Source organism: Anopheles arabiensis, chromosome 3 (genome assembly GCF_016920715.1).
Source record: "Anopheles arabiensis isolate DONGOLA chromosome 3, AaraD3, whole genome shotgun sequence".
NCBI lineage: Eukaryota > Metazoa > Arthropoda > Insecta > Diptera > Culicidae > Anopheles > Anopheles arabiensis.
Genome location: NC_053518.1, coordinates 92,634,935 through 92,652,403, shown reverse-complemented (window position 1 = coordinate 92,652,403; position 17,469 = coordinate 92,634,935). Strand labels below are relative to the sequence as shown.

The 17,469-nt window shown below is 43.2% G+C and overlaps 1 long non-coding RNA gene across 1 annotated transcript; it reads left to right on the top strand.

Moving 5' to 3' along the window:
* Window positions 1–44: 44 nt before the first annotated feature.
* Window positions 45–16,958, top strand: LOC120903011. Its single transcript, XR_005739521.1, has 4 exons — window positions 45–138; window positions 271–1,518; window positions 1,600–1,749; window positions 16,903–16,958. It is a non-coding gene; the product is annotated as an uncharacterized LOC120903011 (long non-coding RNA).
* Window positions 16,959–17,469: the final 511 nt, after the last annotated feature.

Here is a 17,469-nt window from a genome sequence, read left to right as displayed (position 1 = left end):
TCAACTTTCAACAAGACCTTCCAGATATTCATGGCCTCTGATAGCTGCTCCGATAGCAAGAACATGAGCCAGAGGAATCTGTAGATGATCGTGATGATATCTCCTACCCTTACGTAGAAGATCTGCCTTACAATTCTCGTAATATTGGTTACTTCATTCCAATTATTCCAAGAAACAGCTGTACAAAGATGCGTTAAACCCTTTTTTCTATCTTTCTCTCTTTCTCTCTCTCTCTCTCTCTCTCTCTCTCTCTCTCTCTCTCTTTTCAAGATTTGTTGAAAACTAAACCACCGACTGTACTAACAGTTACGAAAGGAGAACTTGAAGCGATATTGACAGACTTTCGTAAGCCAAGAACATCTCATCGTACGATCATCGTAGGCTGGGAGCGATAACATTCCACAACAAGAGCTACTGCAGCGCAAGGCCCTCTCCGTCGCTTGTCGCTTGTTTGAAGAGATAGAATCGATATTACTTTGTAGAGGGCGCCCTTGCCTTTTTTTTGTGTTACTCGATTCATCGGATCATTTCCTAAACTCGTCTTCTTCAACCGCGGAAGCGTGACATTTGACCAAACAAACCGATTGAACAGCAACAACAGTAACAAAAAAACAAAAGCGAAGCCGGAAACAGCATCGACCACATGGCCCTCGGAGGGAGGGCTGCAAACATATCGAAGAAGCACCCAAAAAAGAAGGTGACGATGTGCAGACAACACACACGCGCGTGCTGCATCGGGCAACAGTTGCAACGTGTGGTGAGAGTGTGCCTCCGTCCGACCCCGGTTCCTAACAAATTTCAAACAGCAAAAGGACGTCGGGCGGGAGGTCAAGAAGGATGCTACCCATTAAGAAGTTGTGCAACGAGCCTCACTGCTTCTGATGTGTGTGTCTATGTCCAGTTAGCGGCAACAGAGGAGAAAAGGTTTGCCGCGGGTTTGACGGCAGCGGCAGCGGTAGACTCACACTTCCGGTATTTAAACGAAAAAAGCGTGCGCACACGCGCGCGGCCGATGAACACACCGGAAATCGTTTGAACCGTTTGACTCGCCTTCCGGGGGCACTGTTTGACACATCGGTGATCCCTGGGGAGGTTGAGGATGAGTTTGACATGAATGTGGGGAGGTATTGCGTGTGTGAGTGTTACCTTTCGATGCTTTTGTTTGGTGAGCATGAGCCTTGAGGCTTCCTCAAAAGACTTTGAATATTCAATAGTGATTCCTGTTGATTCTTCAATCAAAAATACATTATCGTGGTGGAACGATAATAATCTAAGAACTCTGTCCAAGAAAACATGAACGCGCACCGCGTTGTGTGCAGTTCGTTAGATAGTCATCTTTATGGTCAATTTGCAGGTTACTTTATTCTTCTTTCTCTCCCGTTCGTAGATTCATATCCGTAGAGTGTTGTGCACATTAGAGTGTGTGCAGTGCAGTCCCATAAAAGTTCACTCTCTGGCCAGGTCATAAAAAAAACAAAACCCGTCCCATGGTGTCCGTCGCCCGCGAGCAGCCGAAAGGTAAAAGTAAAACAGCATAAAACAAACAGCATATAAAACGAGCGTGTTGAAATTAACCAATTGACCGTTATCTTTTTGCAGGAAAACATCTCTCTCTCTCTCTCTTTCCTTGGGACAACCTGTCGATTAATGAAGTGGAAATGGGTACTTTTACCATTCCTGGTAGTTGGACAGTGTGCGCAACAAATGGTCGTTTTCTGCATCCTGCTGATGGTGGCGCCGTTTCTTTTGGTGAGTACGAACGAAGCTCTACTTTTTAGGGAACTAGAAGAGCCTTAATGAAGCATAATTTATAGCGAGTGCTTAAAAATGCAAAAATTGACATAACAATCTGAATCATTCAAACAGGTTTGAAGCGCGTCGAGTTGTTGCTGTCTATCCCATAGAGCACTCCTCTTTCGTATCATTTTTTGGGAAGAGCGAAGGCGCTAAGCACAACAAGAGTCTAAAACCTGGTATCGATTACAATCAATTTTCCTCCATCGTCACTGGACTTCTCTTCACAAGTCGGTTACGTGTGTCGCCAAGCACAATCCCCAAGCCCATTTCTTGTGGCTTGTATGGCGGTGGCATCTGATCGACCAGCAGGAGGTCGTCGATCACGTGCCGTAACGCTATCCAAGCAACACAGCACAACACGCTGCTGCCCAACCGATGAGCGATGTTGTCTTCGTCCCACACACCACAGCCCCTGACCCAAGTCATCCCTGAAGCCCTCTCATTTGTAAATCATTCGTGCTGTGAGTGTGTTTTATATGATCGTCGATGCTTTACTACAATGTTGCTATGGTGCTAAGGTTCACTGCCGTTGTGTTGTTGTTGGTGCTCTTCCAACGCTAGATCACGCATGGAGTTTTGCGCAAGTAGGTCCACAGAGGACTAGAGAGGAGAAAATTAGACTAGCAAGACGAAGATATGCGCAAAGATAGCGTTATTGGGCTGATGCTATTGTCACTATTTCTTACTGTGGGCAAATGTTCAAGATCCGTTTTGACTCTATAGTTCAGAGTACATCCTCCTGATAAACTCCCAGCTTTTTTATCGATATCCCAAGAAGAAGTAGATGACCTAACCTTCTTCTGTTTCAACCCAAAGCCCCCATGATGATGATGAAATGAGTGTGCAATAAATAATTCCTCTAAGCACCACACATCCCCATTCCCGAGTTGGGATGTCGGGATGACTAACATATGCACAAAACCCTTCGGCTTCGTCTCTGTCCGGAAATGAACGGAAACGGGCCTATCTATGCTTGCCCTTGCCCTTCCGTTTCCTACCACACTTTAGTGACACAGTTCACACAGCCCGTCAGAGAGACGACGATTTGTCGTCTCCAACACGAGTCTCTAAGCGAACTATTTCTGTGTGGTTGTCTTGCACAGTTGTAGGGTTTCGACATTGGCCCGCCTCGTATTGTAATCAGCGACAGCGACGGACGGGAAGGTTTCCTCTTCCGATACTGCAACTCGACCGCAAACCGTGTGTTGCCTCATTTGGGTTTGGGGCAAGATTCATTAACCTATTTTATGAGTAGCAACGTCTGGTCACATCTCCGATATTGAAGAAATAAGATGCGCTTACTACTGGGTTTATAGGTAGCGACTATAGGGTCTTTCAACTCCATAAATCAATTGTGCGACTTCGAGGGAGTCGTCGAGGACGTTCACCAGACCGTTCGTTCTCATCCCTCAAAGCCTGCGCACAACATTAAGCTACCTGTGTTGCATTGATTCCTTTTCCTTTCTTTCCAACCCCCGAAGGCGCTTTTCGTACATAAACGGCATCAAAACGGTGGTCCTTCCGGTAAATGATAGGGTGTGCTGGTCCGTATCCTCGGGGCCTATGTTTATATCCCGATTTAGCGCTTCCAACAGCACACGATATATTCGCCGTTGTTTTTTTGGTAATCGCTCAACACGCTTTGATTGCCGTTTTCCCCGGGAGATGGAGCGCCAGGACCCCGATTATCGTCGTTGGCACGAAAGGCTTCACACTTTGCCGCATTTTGTTGAGGGAAGAATCCAAGGGAGGGACAGAAAGAGATGATAGAAATCAAGATAAAAACCAGTGTAACTGTCGCGGGGTCTGAACTGTATCGCAAGGCTCCCCCGAACGGAGAGGGTATAATACACTCGACATTAAAACAAAAACAAAAAACTGGCCAAAACATCAACCACCACCACCACCACCACCAACCACACACAATCCGGTAATGGCTGTTTGCAGTTCAGACTTCTTAATGAATGCGTTTTTTTACATTAATTGCAGCATTTTTTAATGCATTGTTTGGTAGTGTTTTTTCTTCTTTCCTTTTCGCTTCATTTTTTTAACGAAAAAGCCGAGGTTTTTGGGCTACAAGTGGCTGCAGGGATAGAAAAAAAGTGTCTCGAGTGAAAAGCCATGACACCATACCATGAGCCTTCTGGAGTGTTGTTGGGTATATGTGGTGTCGTTCCGTTGGGAGGAACGGTAACGTTTTCGATCGTGTTCCAACGCGACTCTGAAGAACAAAAAAACCCTCCGGAGGAAGACAGTCACACACACACACACACACCGCTCATCGAATATGGCGAGCAGCAACTTTGGAGCTCATCAGCATTAATATGAGAAGGTTGACTTGTCAGCAAACATCAACATCATTCTCTCCCCCCTTTCCGTGTCAGGCTAATCTGGAAGCGAAGAAACGTTACAAAAAAACGACAACCGCAAAACACAAACCTTTTATATAATTCCTTTCCTTGCCTTGGCCGTTCCGAAATGGGCAACAAATGGGAATACTGGCAGCGGCTTCTGGAGCCAGCGGTGGCGGTGCATGCGCAGTTGCACTTTTTGACAAAACGTGCGGGGGAAAGGAATTTGCATATTTCAGCAGGCAAGAAACGTGGACTATTCCTCTGGGGGAGGGCTTGGAGAGACAACCCGTGCGCTGGTTGGGGCATTATTGCACATTCTGGGCGAGTAATGAAGACATTTGTGCGAGCGATGTCGGCGCGAAAAATGCATCTCCGGGTTTAGGAATGTTACGACATGAGATATTATACAAACCAGGAGGGAACATATGAGCATATTTGGTTTGTTTGCTAGAAGAATCGGCAGAATCACTGAGCTTTCTCATGGTATTATGGAGACTGGAGGAAGGTTTTGCTGGGAAACCCGTTGAGGGAATTTTAAAATGTGTGCTAAAACGTTTCCCCAACTTCTGGAGTGAAGGCAAGAACAGAAAGTGTGATCTTCGAGAAGAGTCGTCTGAATGCTTGATGGTGATCGCGCCGATTCTACACCCCGAAGTCAACCCGTTTCACGCACATCCTGCCATTGACCTTGTTTGGAATGAGGCGAAAATGACACGTTTTCCAATAACCGGTTGGTTGGGTGTTGTTGGTGGGTTTGCTATTGCTCTCATTCTCAAATTGGTCGGATTGAAATCAACAGAGCTCTCTCTCCCTCTGAAAGGTTGCAGAGATTGATTGTGTTTGCTGATAGTCTCGTTACTTCCAACCGATCTTGATCAACAACACGATCGATGGGTGTACAGTGTTTTTGGAGTTTCTGGGATCTCTTTCCTTGGGTCTCAGTTTGTTTGATTTGCCAAAGCATCCAAGCATTTTAAAACCCTGAATTTCCAAAACTCAGAACAAAACATTCCTGGAACAGAGAATTTGCTCTCCTTTCGCTTGTTTGGCTGGCCGCAAAACAAGTGGTTGGTTCCATCTGGTGTTCCATCAGCAGCCTGCAAAGGTTCACAAAGAACTTGAACCGAAATAGGCGGCAGAGTGTGTGTATGCCCGTGTTCTCACGAAGAAACGCAACACAGCGGCCAAACTCTTGTGTGTTGGCGCGGTTTCATAAAACGAGTTTTACCAGTTAAATTTTAATATTTCCATCCCCCCGCAATGGTATGGTGTAGAGGTGAAGTTGTCGTCCTGTAGTCTGGCAGAGGAGAGCTGCTGCTGCTGCTTCTATAGAAAAAAACCTGCTCAACATACGCGAACATGCTCTCCACCCCCTGTCCTGTGTCTTTTCGCAGAAGGAGAGAATGAGTTTGATAGGATTGGAAGACTCCACGACAACAACCACCGAGCAACCACGACGATGCTGCAGATGATGACGTCCTGGAAATGATCGCAAAACGTTTATTCCGCGATCTCCTCCTCTACCTCGTCCGCTCGATCTCGTCCCGCCCGTGTGTGATTAACGCGTTTTTATTCAAATGCAGCGCTTGGGCCTCTTTTTTGCCCGTATCCTCTTTCTCCCGTTTTGTGCGGAGTCTTAAGAGGAGGTAGGGTCTCGTATGTTGGAAGCGCGTAAAACAAATTTTCCAAAACCCACAAGCTCGGCGGGCGATACACCTCTGGTGGGCGTGGGGGCGAGCGTCGTCGTCACCACCTCTCCTCATCTCAACCTGTTTCTCTGCACGCACTGAGGATATTGGAACTCCCAACTCCCGCCCGGCGTTCTTTTGGACCCCGGTTCGGAAGCAGGAACAGGTTGCGATACTGAAGAGCGACCGCGAGCAGCGGGCACGTGTGTGTTTGTGTGCGTGTTACAACAAAAGTGAGACAGGTTTTTTTCAGTTTCTAAAAAAAGAGATACGAAAAAGAACGAAGAACCGTAGGCAACAGCAGGAGCAGCAGGAAGAAAAAAAAGCGCACATATAACGTTTTCTTGCCACAACCCTTAGTAGAGGGGTTGCGCAAAGAACGCGAGCCTTCCATTTCCAGATGCGGTCAATGACATGGTGTGTGTGTGGAGCGTGTGTAGCACACCGAAATCTTTAAAATCCACTCCATCAAATGAGATCAACTGAGTCTGGTGGACGAACGGTGAAGAATAGGTGAAAGAGGAGTGTCATTTAATGATCTAGTTCTGAGTGCCATCCCCGCTTAATGAAGTGATCTTGTACAGTTGTTGAACAATGCTTCTTAATAGGTGATAATTCCCATAAATGTTGATGATCACGATTTGTCATGGGATATTATATCCACCTCAAAATTATGACAAATGGCATCAAAACCATATCTCCCAACAAGAAGCCATGACAAGCAGCTAATGTTTGCCTGTCAACCCCGTTCCGTTACACACCCTCGGGAGGATCGATCACAAAGTGATGAAAGCGTTAAAATGGGTAGATACACACCTTGAGCCGCATAGCCTACTCTAAGGTTGAAGTAGCAGCTCGTACACCTCGATATATGATCGAGTTAACGCGTGGTTGGGTGCACGTGAAACATTGGAAATGTGAAAACCATCTCCAACACGAACAGCAGCAGCAGCAGCACCGGAGGCAGGCAGTCCAACGCCAACTGTGTTATTAACGGCAGCGATAAAGCGTGTCTTTACACACATCTTTTCCAGTGCCACAAAAGAGCCCACAGCACGGACGCGCACAGCACAGCTCTCGACAATCGGACTACATCGGACCGAGCGTTAATAAGTGCGCGTCCATCTGTGGGTTCTGTTATCTCCTCTCACGCTTGCATCTCGCTCTTCTCCACGTAGCTTGTCCCGATGCTTGCCTGTCGCTTGTTGTATAGTCACCATTTTCAGATTATCAGTGACAAAACGATCATCTCTCGTTACCTACCCGATCGATCCTCAAAATCCTTACACGCACATAAATCACCGCGCGAACATTCCGGTTTGTCATTTGACTTTATCTTTGGAGGAGCTTTTTTAACTCTCTCACTCGCCTGAATCTCGTATTTTTAACAAGCAGTGTTTTAGAAAGGGAGCGATAAGAGAGGACCGAGCCTGAATGAAGGATTGTTCTGTGTTCTGGTTCTGGTGGATTGCGTAGAATGTGCCGCGTATATGTAATGGGGTTTCATTTATCAAACTCCGTTGGTTGGTACGGAAGGCGCCGGCGTTGTGTTGTTGCGCTTAATGACTAACAAACTGCTATTTATAACGTATCGGTGGATGGCTGTTATCAATTTGTTGAGATGAACTCTTTAGGTCTGTGGTGGAAATAGTATGGTATTGGCTTTTGTAGAGAATTTTATACAGATACGGGAGTGTATAAACCTTGTTCTAAAAGTTTGCATTGAGCCCGATGTTCTGAAAAGAAATGATCCCAGTTTTTGAAGTCATAATCATTGGATAATCATTCTGCAAGACATTCAAGAGAGTTATCACTGCTAGAAGTGATGTCATGGTATAAACAACAGTGTCATAAGCTCCCAACGCGCCAAAATCAAACACACTTGAACTGGTTGGTTTACTCACTCTCTGTACATTTCTAGACTTAGACCCGAGACCCTTAGAGGAGGCTCTATCACGCTTATCACGTTTCTGAGCAGCTGGGGTTAGTAGCACCTGGTTTTTGTTTTATGGCCCGTGGCTTTACACCCGAGATAAGAATCATTCAAACGGGAGCGCCGGAGTCTAGCGCTAATGATGTGACAAGCTAGTCACATAGGGAAGAACCCTATCAACGAGTGTGTGTGTGTTATCGTGTAGAGGTTTGGAGAGGCTCATAAGTTGCAAAAAGCCCAAAAAAGAAAAAGCCTGCAATACTCTCCTTCTTCAAGAATTGACTTCCAATCTCAGTGTGCAGGGTTTAGCGGATCAATTCGGAATCGAATCTCCAAATGCTACTACAGAGCGAGGAGGCTGCTCGTTTTTTTATGAGCCTGCTCTACCCAGCAGCAGTAACCCAGTTATAAATGGGTCCATTCTTCTTGCAGCCCCAGCCCCGGGGGCTAGTAGGGGCGTGTGTGCAATGTTGTAGATTTTAACACGGATTTTTATGGTTTCTCTCGATGCCCGCTTCGGGCGCGCGCTTTCCAGCTGAGATCAGGTTTGCGATCGACGGCAGCGTATCTGGACGGGGTTTTGGGCTTTTATGTGTGTTTGAAAACCGACAGCAGTTTATGGTTGTTCTATCACGCACACACACGCCGTCAAAAGGGGGGAGAATGGGAAGCACCATATCAGATAATACCGTCCAATTACCTTTCAATTCCTTAGTCCCGCTTAGTCATCGGGAGGCCGGAGAAGGATCGGAGATGGAGTTTCGGAGGTGTTAATTTGCACCCATTTGGGAGGGGGGAAGGAGAGTCTTGGAGGAATTTCCCGAACTGAAGCGGCATCAATTTTCACTCTCATCTGATCTGAGGGGGGGGGGGAGCTCTGTGTGCAATATTGGCCTTCTTTTCAAACGAGGTAGACCTTCTTCTTCCACCCCACCCAGAAAAGGGATCGGGAGGAGAGCCCCCCCGCGAGTAAAGTGGTTTCGGTGGATTACGCCCCGGTGTGGTGGCGGCAAACCAGTACTCTATAATTATGCCCATCGTGTACCCCCTCATCTCCCTTTTTTTGCTGTGCTCTGTATATTGTGTTCGCATGCTCCTCCTCACCCATCAGCATGGTGGATGGTACACGCGTGCGCGGAAAAGCCCACATTTATGGGCGATTTTCGATCGAACTGTTTTTTTGCTTTGGTTTGGTTTGGTTGCTTTGATTGGTTGGCACGGACACGCAGCGCGAGACGTAGCGGCGTTTACGCATCGTTGTGTATCGCGCATTGAAATACCTGATCGCTGATGGTTCAATCGCTGATGATGGTGGTGGTGTGTATGATTAACCTGCGCGCGCTACACGCGAGCGTTTAATTCTAAAAGCAATATTATCGTCGCTTCCGAAATGAAATCGAAATCTACTGCTATAAAGCACCATCATCCCCCCGGGCGTGGTGTCGTCTCCGCAGTGCAAGACACACACACACACGCGTGCGCCATAATAGATCGTCCGAAAATAGCTCGTGGGGGCCTCCTGCTGCTGTTGTTGGCCGCAACCGTTACAAATGCAGGATTGTCACCATCGCCCAAAGCATTCCACCGTGTTTGTGTGTGCCACCTCCCGTGTCGTGCGTCCGTCTACTCCTTCCCTCCTTCCCTCAAGACTTGATATTATTTTGCTCTATCTCTCCCCCCTCCGAAAGAGAGAGAGAGAGAGAGAGAGGTTTTTATACGTCCAATTTCCCGACATTGTTGTAACGCCGGCAGCAACTCTTTCTTCCCCACCCGTCGAGTGTGTGTGTGTTTGTGTGATAGAAGACAGTGAGAGGAGGCTCTCTGAAGATTTATCTGCCAAGCAGAGACAACCAGCGCTGTGTTTCGACCGGGGAAATGTTGGTTTGCGAGCGGGAAATTTAGAACCTCTTGTACGTTAGATATTTATTGTGCGCATTATTGTCAGATGGTGTTGCTGTTTAGCCTTTCACATTGTTGCAGTGAAGAGTCGACGGGTAGCGAAAGGTTTTAAAACAAGATTTGGAGCAATCATTAGATCGTCACTGCTTCGTGTGTGATGTTGGTGCCGAGTGGAGACTTAAGAGAGAAGCTTTATTCGCGTTCCAGCACACAACAAGGATGTTTCCTATGGATTATGGCAGCCCAAGCTGCTTACTCAGTCACTTAGGTTTTGGGACATTCTAAACTGGGCGGAGGGGTGTGTGTGTTCTTACTGCTCTGGTCACACACCAGAAGCGCTTCAAACTCAATTGCTCCTACTCTGCTGGTGCCTGAGGAAGAAAAAAACATTGAGAATATATTTGCATACATATCGAACACATCGGGAGGACGTCCTGGGGGGTGCAAGGTCTGGTTGAATAATTCAACAACACGCCACGAAACACAAACGCACTTACAGACAAGCGATGTTACGATGATACGTACCAACAGTAAGGGAAAGAGCTCTTTAATATGCTGGCTATATTTATCATACACAGTTCAATTCGGTTCAATTCCTTGTTTGCATAGTTTAGCGCGGGGCAGACTGAACTAGTTTATGCGGCCGCGAGCGAGAGAGAGAGAGAGGCCGTATGGATGGAAAGCAACGCGTACAACCTGTCTAAGGTTTTTTTTTCTGATTACCAATCCAAACGAGCTCAAAGTGACGAGTTTTAACAACGATTCTAAGCGAAACGAATGATAGTGCGCCTAAATGTATGCACTGTTTATGACAAATTGAAGCTTATGCTGAGCAGATTGCATACTTTAAGGCGTACTACTTCTCGGAAGACTTGTCTAGAAGAAGCTATTCAGAGCGCGTTTAATAAAGAGCATCTAGAATGTTCTATTTGCTATCTTATCTAGAACTGTACAAGTTTAATGGTAATGTTTGTAAGCAACAAACCTAACTTGCAGCTGTTATCAACAATCAATTGACATTCGATTCACATTGATCGATGGGAAAGGTTAGCGGGAAAAAGGTCCTACACTACCCCTCCCGCTGGTAAGAGATTAGGATTCACTGCTCAAATGGCTGGAACTGAACTTCACTGGGGGAAGAAGCTATAAAAGAAAATAATTAAACAACCAACCAGGCACAAGTACTAAATTAAGAAGACCTTGGCGATAACGCGACCACAGTCCAGCGAACGATGAATGAAACAAACAAACCCAAGCGCAACAGCGCAACCAAGAGCGCATTTCGGTTGACCCTGCGGTGTGTTGCGCATAACCTTCCGACCACATCTGCGCCCCCGGGGTTCGCGGCCGGGTTATCAACCGGGGAGCAGTAACACTCCGGCCGAATCCCAAAACAGCCCATTTTCGAGCGATAGTTCCCAGGGTCGTCAATGCTCTGGCAGCAAATGGTCGGGCCGGTCGCTGCTGCTGCTGCTGCTGCTGATAAGAAGATCCCACATCCCGCGGCATTTTGTGGTTGCGGAGATTGTATCCCATGGGAGCGCTTCGAGCAATCGGTGGCGGTGTCGTCGCACAGAATCCTTAAACCGTAATCTGGTCTAATACAAATGCCACACACTCTGTGATAGCAACATTTCCCATAATGATGATGTTTGAGGTTAGGAGCAGCGTGTGTGCGATAAATGAATGTTCCCACGGATTTGGGTTTCTTTCATACAAATAGCACACACAAGTCCTCTTTTTTTAATAATGAATACATATTTTATTTGAAATTTTTACCATTCTTACTTTCTTCTCACAGTAGTATGGCATTCGTTTGCATTTCTTTCTCTTTCTCTTTTTCTCTCTCTCTCTCGCTCTCTTTTTGTATGTAGTTTCTCTATTTTGTATTTTCATGTTGTGTTGTGTTACTTTACATTTTGTTTCTCCCTTTCTTTATCATTCTTTTTGCACCATTCTCATTGTAACTTTCTCTCTCTCTAATCGTGCTTGATTCATCCCTTTTTCTTTTTATATATAGTTTACATAGCTTTCTTTCTTTTATTATTTAGCATTTGTTTTGCATCCTCTGTTTTGGTTTGTGTAAAGTTCTTTTTAATAATATAATATATATATATTTTCATCCATTTTCCTTTTCTTTCGACGTCTGAGATTGGTTTCAGTTGGTTTGTAGTGTTTTTTTGTTTCGGCTTGTGTGAGTGTGTGTTTGTGCTTTCAGTTTGTTCGGTTTTCTAGAACTCTAGAACGTTTTGTTAAATATTCTGTTTGACTGCTGTTGATGCTACTGTTTTGCAAAGTTTTCTCTCTCTCTCTGTGTTATTTTACATGTTCTTCGCCATCTTTTTTTTTGCAATTTATTGTTTGCGACGCTTCGTATAAGATGCAGGTTTTTTGTTCGTTTTTTGTTTTGTTTTACGTTCTTCTGTGTTTGTTTTGTTGTGTTTGATGCAACCAGGTCAGGTTTGTTTGTTGCAGCTTTGCACACTGAGGTAATGGCAACGAGTGCGTAACAAGTTCACTATTTCACATTTTTCTGTAATTTCTGCTCCATTTTTTTGGGGGGTTTTTTGTACGTATCGTCGAGTGTGTGTGTGTGTGTGTTCGCATAGCTCGAAAGGTTAAAAAGAGGATCTTTTTTGTTGTAAAGGAAAAACTGTTTGCATGAATGCGTTTGTTTGTTTGTTGTAGTCATTTGCTCATATCAAATCTGTGTGTTGATTTGTTTGATGTACTTGTTCCATTTACACCGGTTTTCATGTTTCTTTTGCACGGTTTGTTGTGTCTGTGTGAAGCTTTTTATAAAAATAACAAGCTTTGCTTTATTTATCTCTTCTGTTTTGTTTGTTTTAAGTTTTACTTTCTTCTGTTCAGGTGTGAGAGCAGCTATTGTTTCGTTTGGTTTGTTTGTTTGTTATTTCTGTTCCTCGGGGTTTTTGCATGGTTAGAATCTGTGCTTATATATTATATGCATCTGTACATTTCTCTTTCTCTTCTCTTTTCTCCTTTTATCCTCACTATTAACACAGCTATATACTAATGCATAATTTTTATTTCATATATGTTTGCGCGTGTTTTTTTTTCTTTAAGGATTTATGCAAACTCAACAATTCAGGGAATCTCAGGTCAAAGATTGTTTGCAATTGTACAGAATTTTACGGATGAGGGAGAGAAATTTAAAGAGGATTTTTCTTTGAAGTTTCTGTCCATTCGTTTCACTTTCGTGCTGTTTTCTCCCTTTTTCCGCTGGGTTTCACCCTGTTGTTGCATCATCTACTGTCGCACTATTTACATTCATCTTTTGTAACTTTTCGTTCCGTTGCCTCTTTACCTCTTTTTTCACTCTTCAACTCGTACCGACAGGTAGTTTGATTTAGGTTGCTTTTTTTGTTTGGTTGGAAACAAAATTATCTAATAAAATTAACTAGCATTTAATTTGGCTACAAGTAAATTTTTCCTAAATTCCCAAAAAAAGAGCATAAAAAGTGGAAAAAGTAATGACAGAACAATTTACTTTACAATGAGTTCACAATCAAGTAAAGCATGTTATCTAATTATTCTAATTAAGAACAATGATAACGAAACAGCTTGGGTGTAGTAGGGCTTATGCAATAGAGAGTTGAACACCGAACAAGCTAAGGGAAGGAGGGAAGGATGTGTCCTATAACCGTGCAATTTGAGGTTAGTGTTAGTGTTTTCTGTCCTTACATCGCTAGAAAAGCATCAGGAACGGAGAGGAAGAAGTGTTGTTTAATATTTTTCTTTTCTTAATTTTTACCATCACTTGCCTCCTGTTCATCATTCCTTCTTCCGTTTGTGGCCCTCTTCTTCTACAATTTTGTGTGTATAAGTATTACCAGTCTAATTTTGAAATGTTTTCCTACCTTCCAAAACGTGTGTAGTACGAGAACCGATTTTTCTTTAGTCTCAAAAAAGTTTTAAATCTCCTCCAATGTTGGTTCCTTTTTTTCCTCTCGTTCCTTATTTTTCGTATTTTCCATTCAGTCCTTGTTGTGGTGCGCCTTTTGGGGGGTTTGGAAAAGCGCGTTCCTTTGGGAGGGATAATCCTAACAGCAGTAAAGCCTAGTAAAGTGCAGCTATTCCAATTGGTTGTATTACATTACATTGTGCTTTGCATTGCCGAAGTGTAGAAACAGTAAAAGTGTTTCAATTTTAATTGGACGAGCTGGATTTTAGTGAACTGAGTGACAAAAAAGGGGTGAAAAACGCAAAAAAAACACTATAGAAGAAGCTTCTGCTACGCCTTCTCTCGTGTGTGCTTATTTGTTTGTTTCCGTATCAATTGCCAAAGCGGGATAATATTGTTATTATTCCATTAAAATAGCGCGTTTTTTTAAACGTTGGACTTTTAAACGACAGCTACAGCCATAACTACTCGGCTATGGGTTTTTAATTTAGATTTTTTTCCGCATACGCTCTCCATTATTTCGGTATCGGTTTGTGTAAGGGCTTGTTTTTTTTTAACTTTTACTTATGGTAATGTAATGTTTCAATATACGTTTAATCCTACTATCAAGAGCACCGCAATCAGTCATCTTTCGTTTTTGTCTTTATATGTTGCCCGTTAAGTATTGGTAAATTGGTTGGTGGAGAAAACAAGGGCCAATCTTTGCAACTAAAAATAGCTCACATGGAGTTTGTTGTTTATAATGAATTTATTCGTAAAATGTTAAAAAAAAGATTTAACTTTCATTTAACCAATTATTTACATCTTTTCAGCGATGTAAAAATAGTAATTTTGCCGGTAAAATGAAATTCGGCTCTTTTGCGCCTAAATGTATGCAATTTGTATGGGAAATGTTGCTGGAGCTCTAATTCGCCGTGAAAAAGAAAAGGTAATTAACGGAAAAATGAGCCACAAAATGAAACAAAAGCCATAAAAGCTTAAAAATAATCATTCTGTAGCTTTTTTTTTGCCTTGCTTTCGTTTACCCAACCATTTCCTCCTGCCCCCCGTACACCATCCAGTCTCATGTTGTGTTTTTGTTTTATTCGTAATTTGCCTTAAATATGTTTATACATGTTTTGCTACAATTTCACCAAATATGCTGTATTTATTCTTCTTAATCGTATAGAGCTTTTTTGCGACACACGCTTTTGGAAAGAAGGGGAGGGGCTTTTTGCGCTGATTTCGTCTTGTTTTGCGCCCGAGCATTGCGCTGGTGGGCGGGCAGGGCGTTTGGGGGATCGGATTGGATCGGTTGTCGTTGCGCTCACACGCGCTCGTATAGATGGAATTGGGGATTAGTTACTGTAAATGTAGAGGAGGAACCACACGAGATATTGACAGAGAGAGAAATAAAACAAAAAACCTCAACAGCGAACGACAATAAATGCAGTAACGTAAAGAGGAAACTCATCGCCGGAGAGCCTCCAGGATTGTGGCAGTTTTGTTTGTTTCTTTTTGTTTTTGTTGTGTTAACGTTATCGCGCTTAGATCGTTGCTACTCGATCAAACCAAACTGTGAACACAGGCAGTCATAATGTCGTACGGCCAAAGGGCAGTTTAAAAACATGGAAGCTAATAGTTTTGTTTTTTTTTTTTTTCATTCGTTGCTGCAACTGTGTTCCAAAACGAATCGGAGGAACAAAGATGTTTAAAACGGTGCTCCAAAAGGTGTGCTTAAAATGGTGCTTTACAAATAAACTCTCTAACGAACACAGTTTAGTTGGACAATGCCTACTTCAAACGTAAAGAAGTGCAATGGCTCAGCTCAGCTCTGCAACGTCAACGCCGTAAAGTATGCAACTTGCAGAACAGAAGCAATGCTTCACTCGTTCGAAGCAGCTTTATCCAGCAGAACTTTTGCCCTAATCGGTCTGAAAAATGTCCAATCTCTCGGTAATGGCAGTGATGTGTTTTCTTTTCTCTTTTAACATTCATTTACGCCTTATTATGTCTCGCTCTCTCTCTCTCTCTCTTTTGCAGTTTGTTGTTTTTCGATTGTAAAAAATGTCTCCCCAATAAGTTGATGTTTTGCTTTTGTTTTTTTGTTTTGATGTTGTTTTTTATACTTCTAAATATCACACAGATATGTTACTGCCAATGTGATTAACGCTAGTGTGTGTGTGTGTTTTTGTTTCGAGTGCTCGCTGCTACTCGCTGCTTATACTGTCAATGGAGAGAGTATTTTCACTGGGTGTGTATCAATATCGATAGTAAAATGCATATTTTCTTCCCCTTTTTCTCACCGTTCTTCTCTTAGTTGTTACATTAAGTATGCTTTTATTAGCTTATTAGTGCAATACGCCAATAATTTAATTAGCCAAGATACCAAGATTATCTTCAGCGCATTGTGTTGTGGTTCTTCGTGTTGGGTTCTTGCTCCTCCTGCTGGTTGTGTGCCGACGAGATTTGATGGATCATTTAATATAGCGTTTCAATAGTACGAAATTTGAATTTTCAAAATTGAATCTTATTGTATAAGATCTCCTGCCACATCGTTACTCTCCTTCCTTACCTCAAATGTATGCATCATCATGTGTTGATCGCAGTAAAACGCTCCACATCCCCCTTTACATCCTCAAGTGTGTATCCCTCAAGTTATGCAGTATTGTTTGTATGTGTGTGTTTACAATAATGTTGTTTTATTAAATTTATCCATTTAATCGCAATCGACATTCTCCCCCGCAAAGTTCACTCACGGAACGGAACGGAGGTGTACGTGTTGATTGTGTTGATTGAAGACTTTTTGCTCTCCTGCCGATCAGCCCCCCATCCCGCTCAGGAAAGAGAGGGGGTGGGGCCTTAATGGCAATGTTTTACAAATGGGTTTTCATCTCATCTTTCGTTTTCTTCTGGGGGGGAATGGGAGGGTAAATTTATTGGATGTTATATTTAATTAACTCCTGCTCATTACCTTAAGTTTTTACCATTTGCTTGACCGCACTTTCTCTCTCTCTTTCTAAGAGCTTCTTCGACTACTGTTTTCGATGGTAGTAGTAGTAGTAGTAAGTTGTGTTGTGTATACGCGATATTGGAATGTTCATTAGCACACACATTTACACAAACGCGCTCTTAGAATTGTAATCATTATTGTGATGAGTTAAATCGAAATTTCGTGGGCCTTCTGCAATAGAGCTTATATCTGTGATTTGAGGAATTTAAACATTAAGCTTATGACGTTCATATGTCCCCCAAAACGCGATATTATTACCACCGATGCATGTATAATGTATTATTATTACTGTATTGTATCGTCGCTATTCCTAGGTGTAAGATGTGTCTCTACGGTTATAAACGGCAGTGGTTGGCCACAGAAGAAGAAAAAAAACTGGCTATTCATCCCATATGAATCCATCATCACATTAATGCTCTCGGCTTTTCCAAAAACAATCGCTCCACAATCGCGAAAAATTCCATTTCAAGTACAAATGCATCCCTCCTGCTCGACAGCCCATGGAGGATTTGGAACCTCAAAACTCGGTAAATACTGCTCAAACATTTCCATCATTAAATACGATTTTTCATCTTCAAAATGTCCATTCAAATACTCGCACGGTGCTGTTGTACAATTTTCGTAAATAACATTAATGCTTTATCGACAGCGTAAACGTAACGGATAGATTCAAAAGCTACACGGACGCCTAAATGTATGCAATTTTAAAAGTTGCTTCTAATACTGACGAATAGGTGGCGCTACTGTACTGCTCGTTTGCTCCGCAGAACAGTAGGACATGTAATGGATAAGGGAATGTGACCTTAAGCAATAAAAATAGAATGAAGAAATTAAAACCCTTTTCAAACAAATGAAACGAACCCAACGAAAGAAAGAACTCA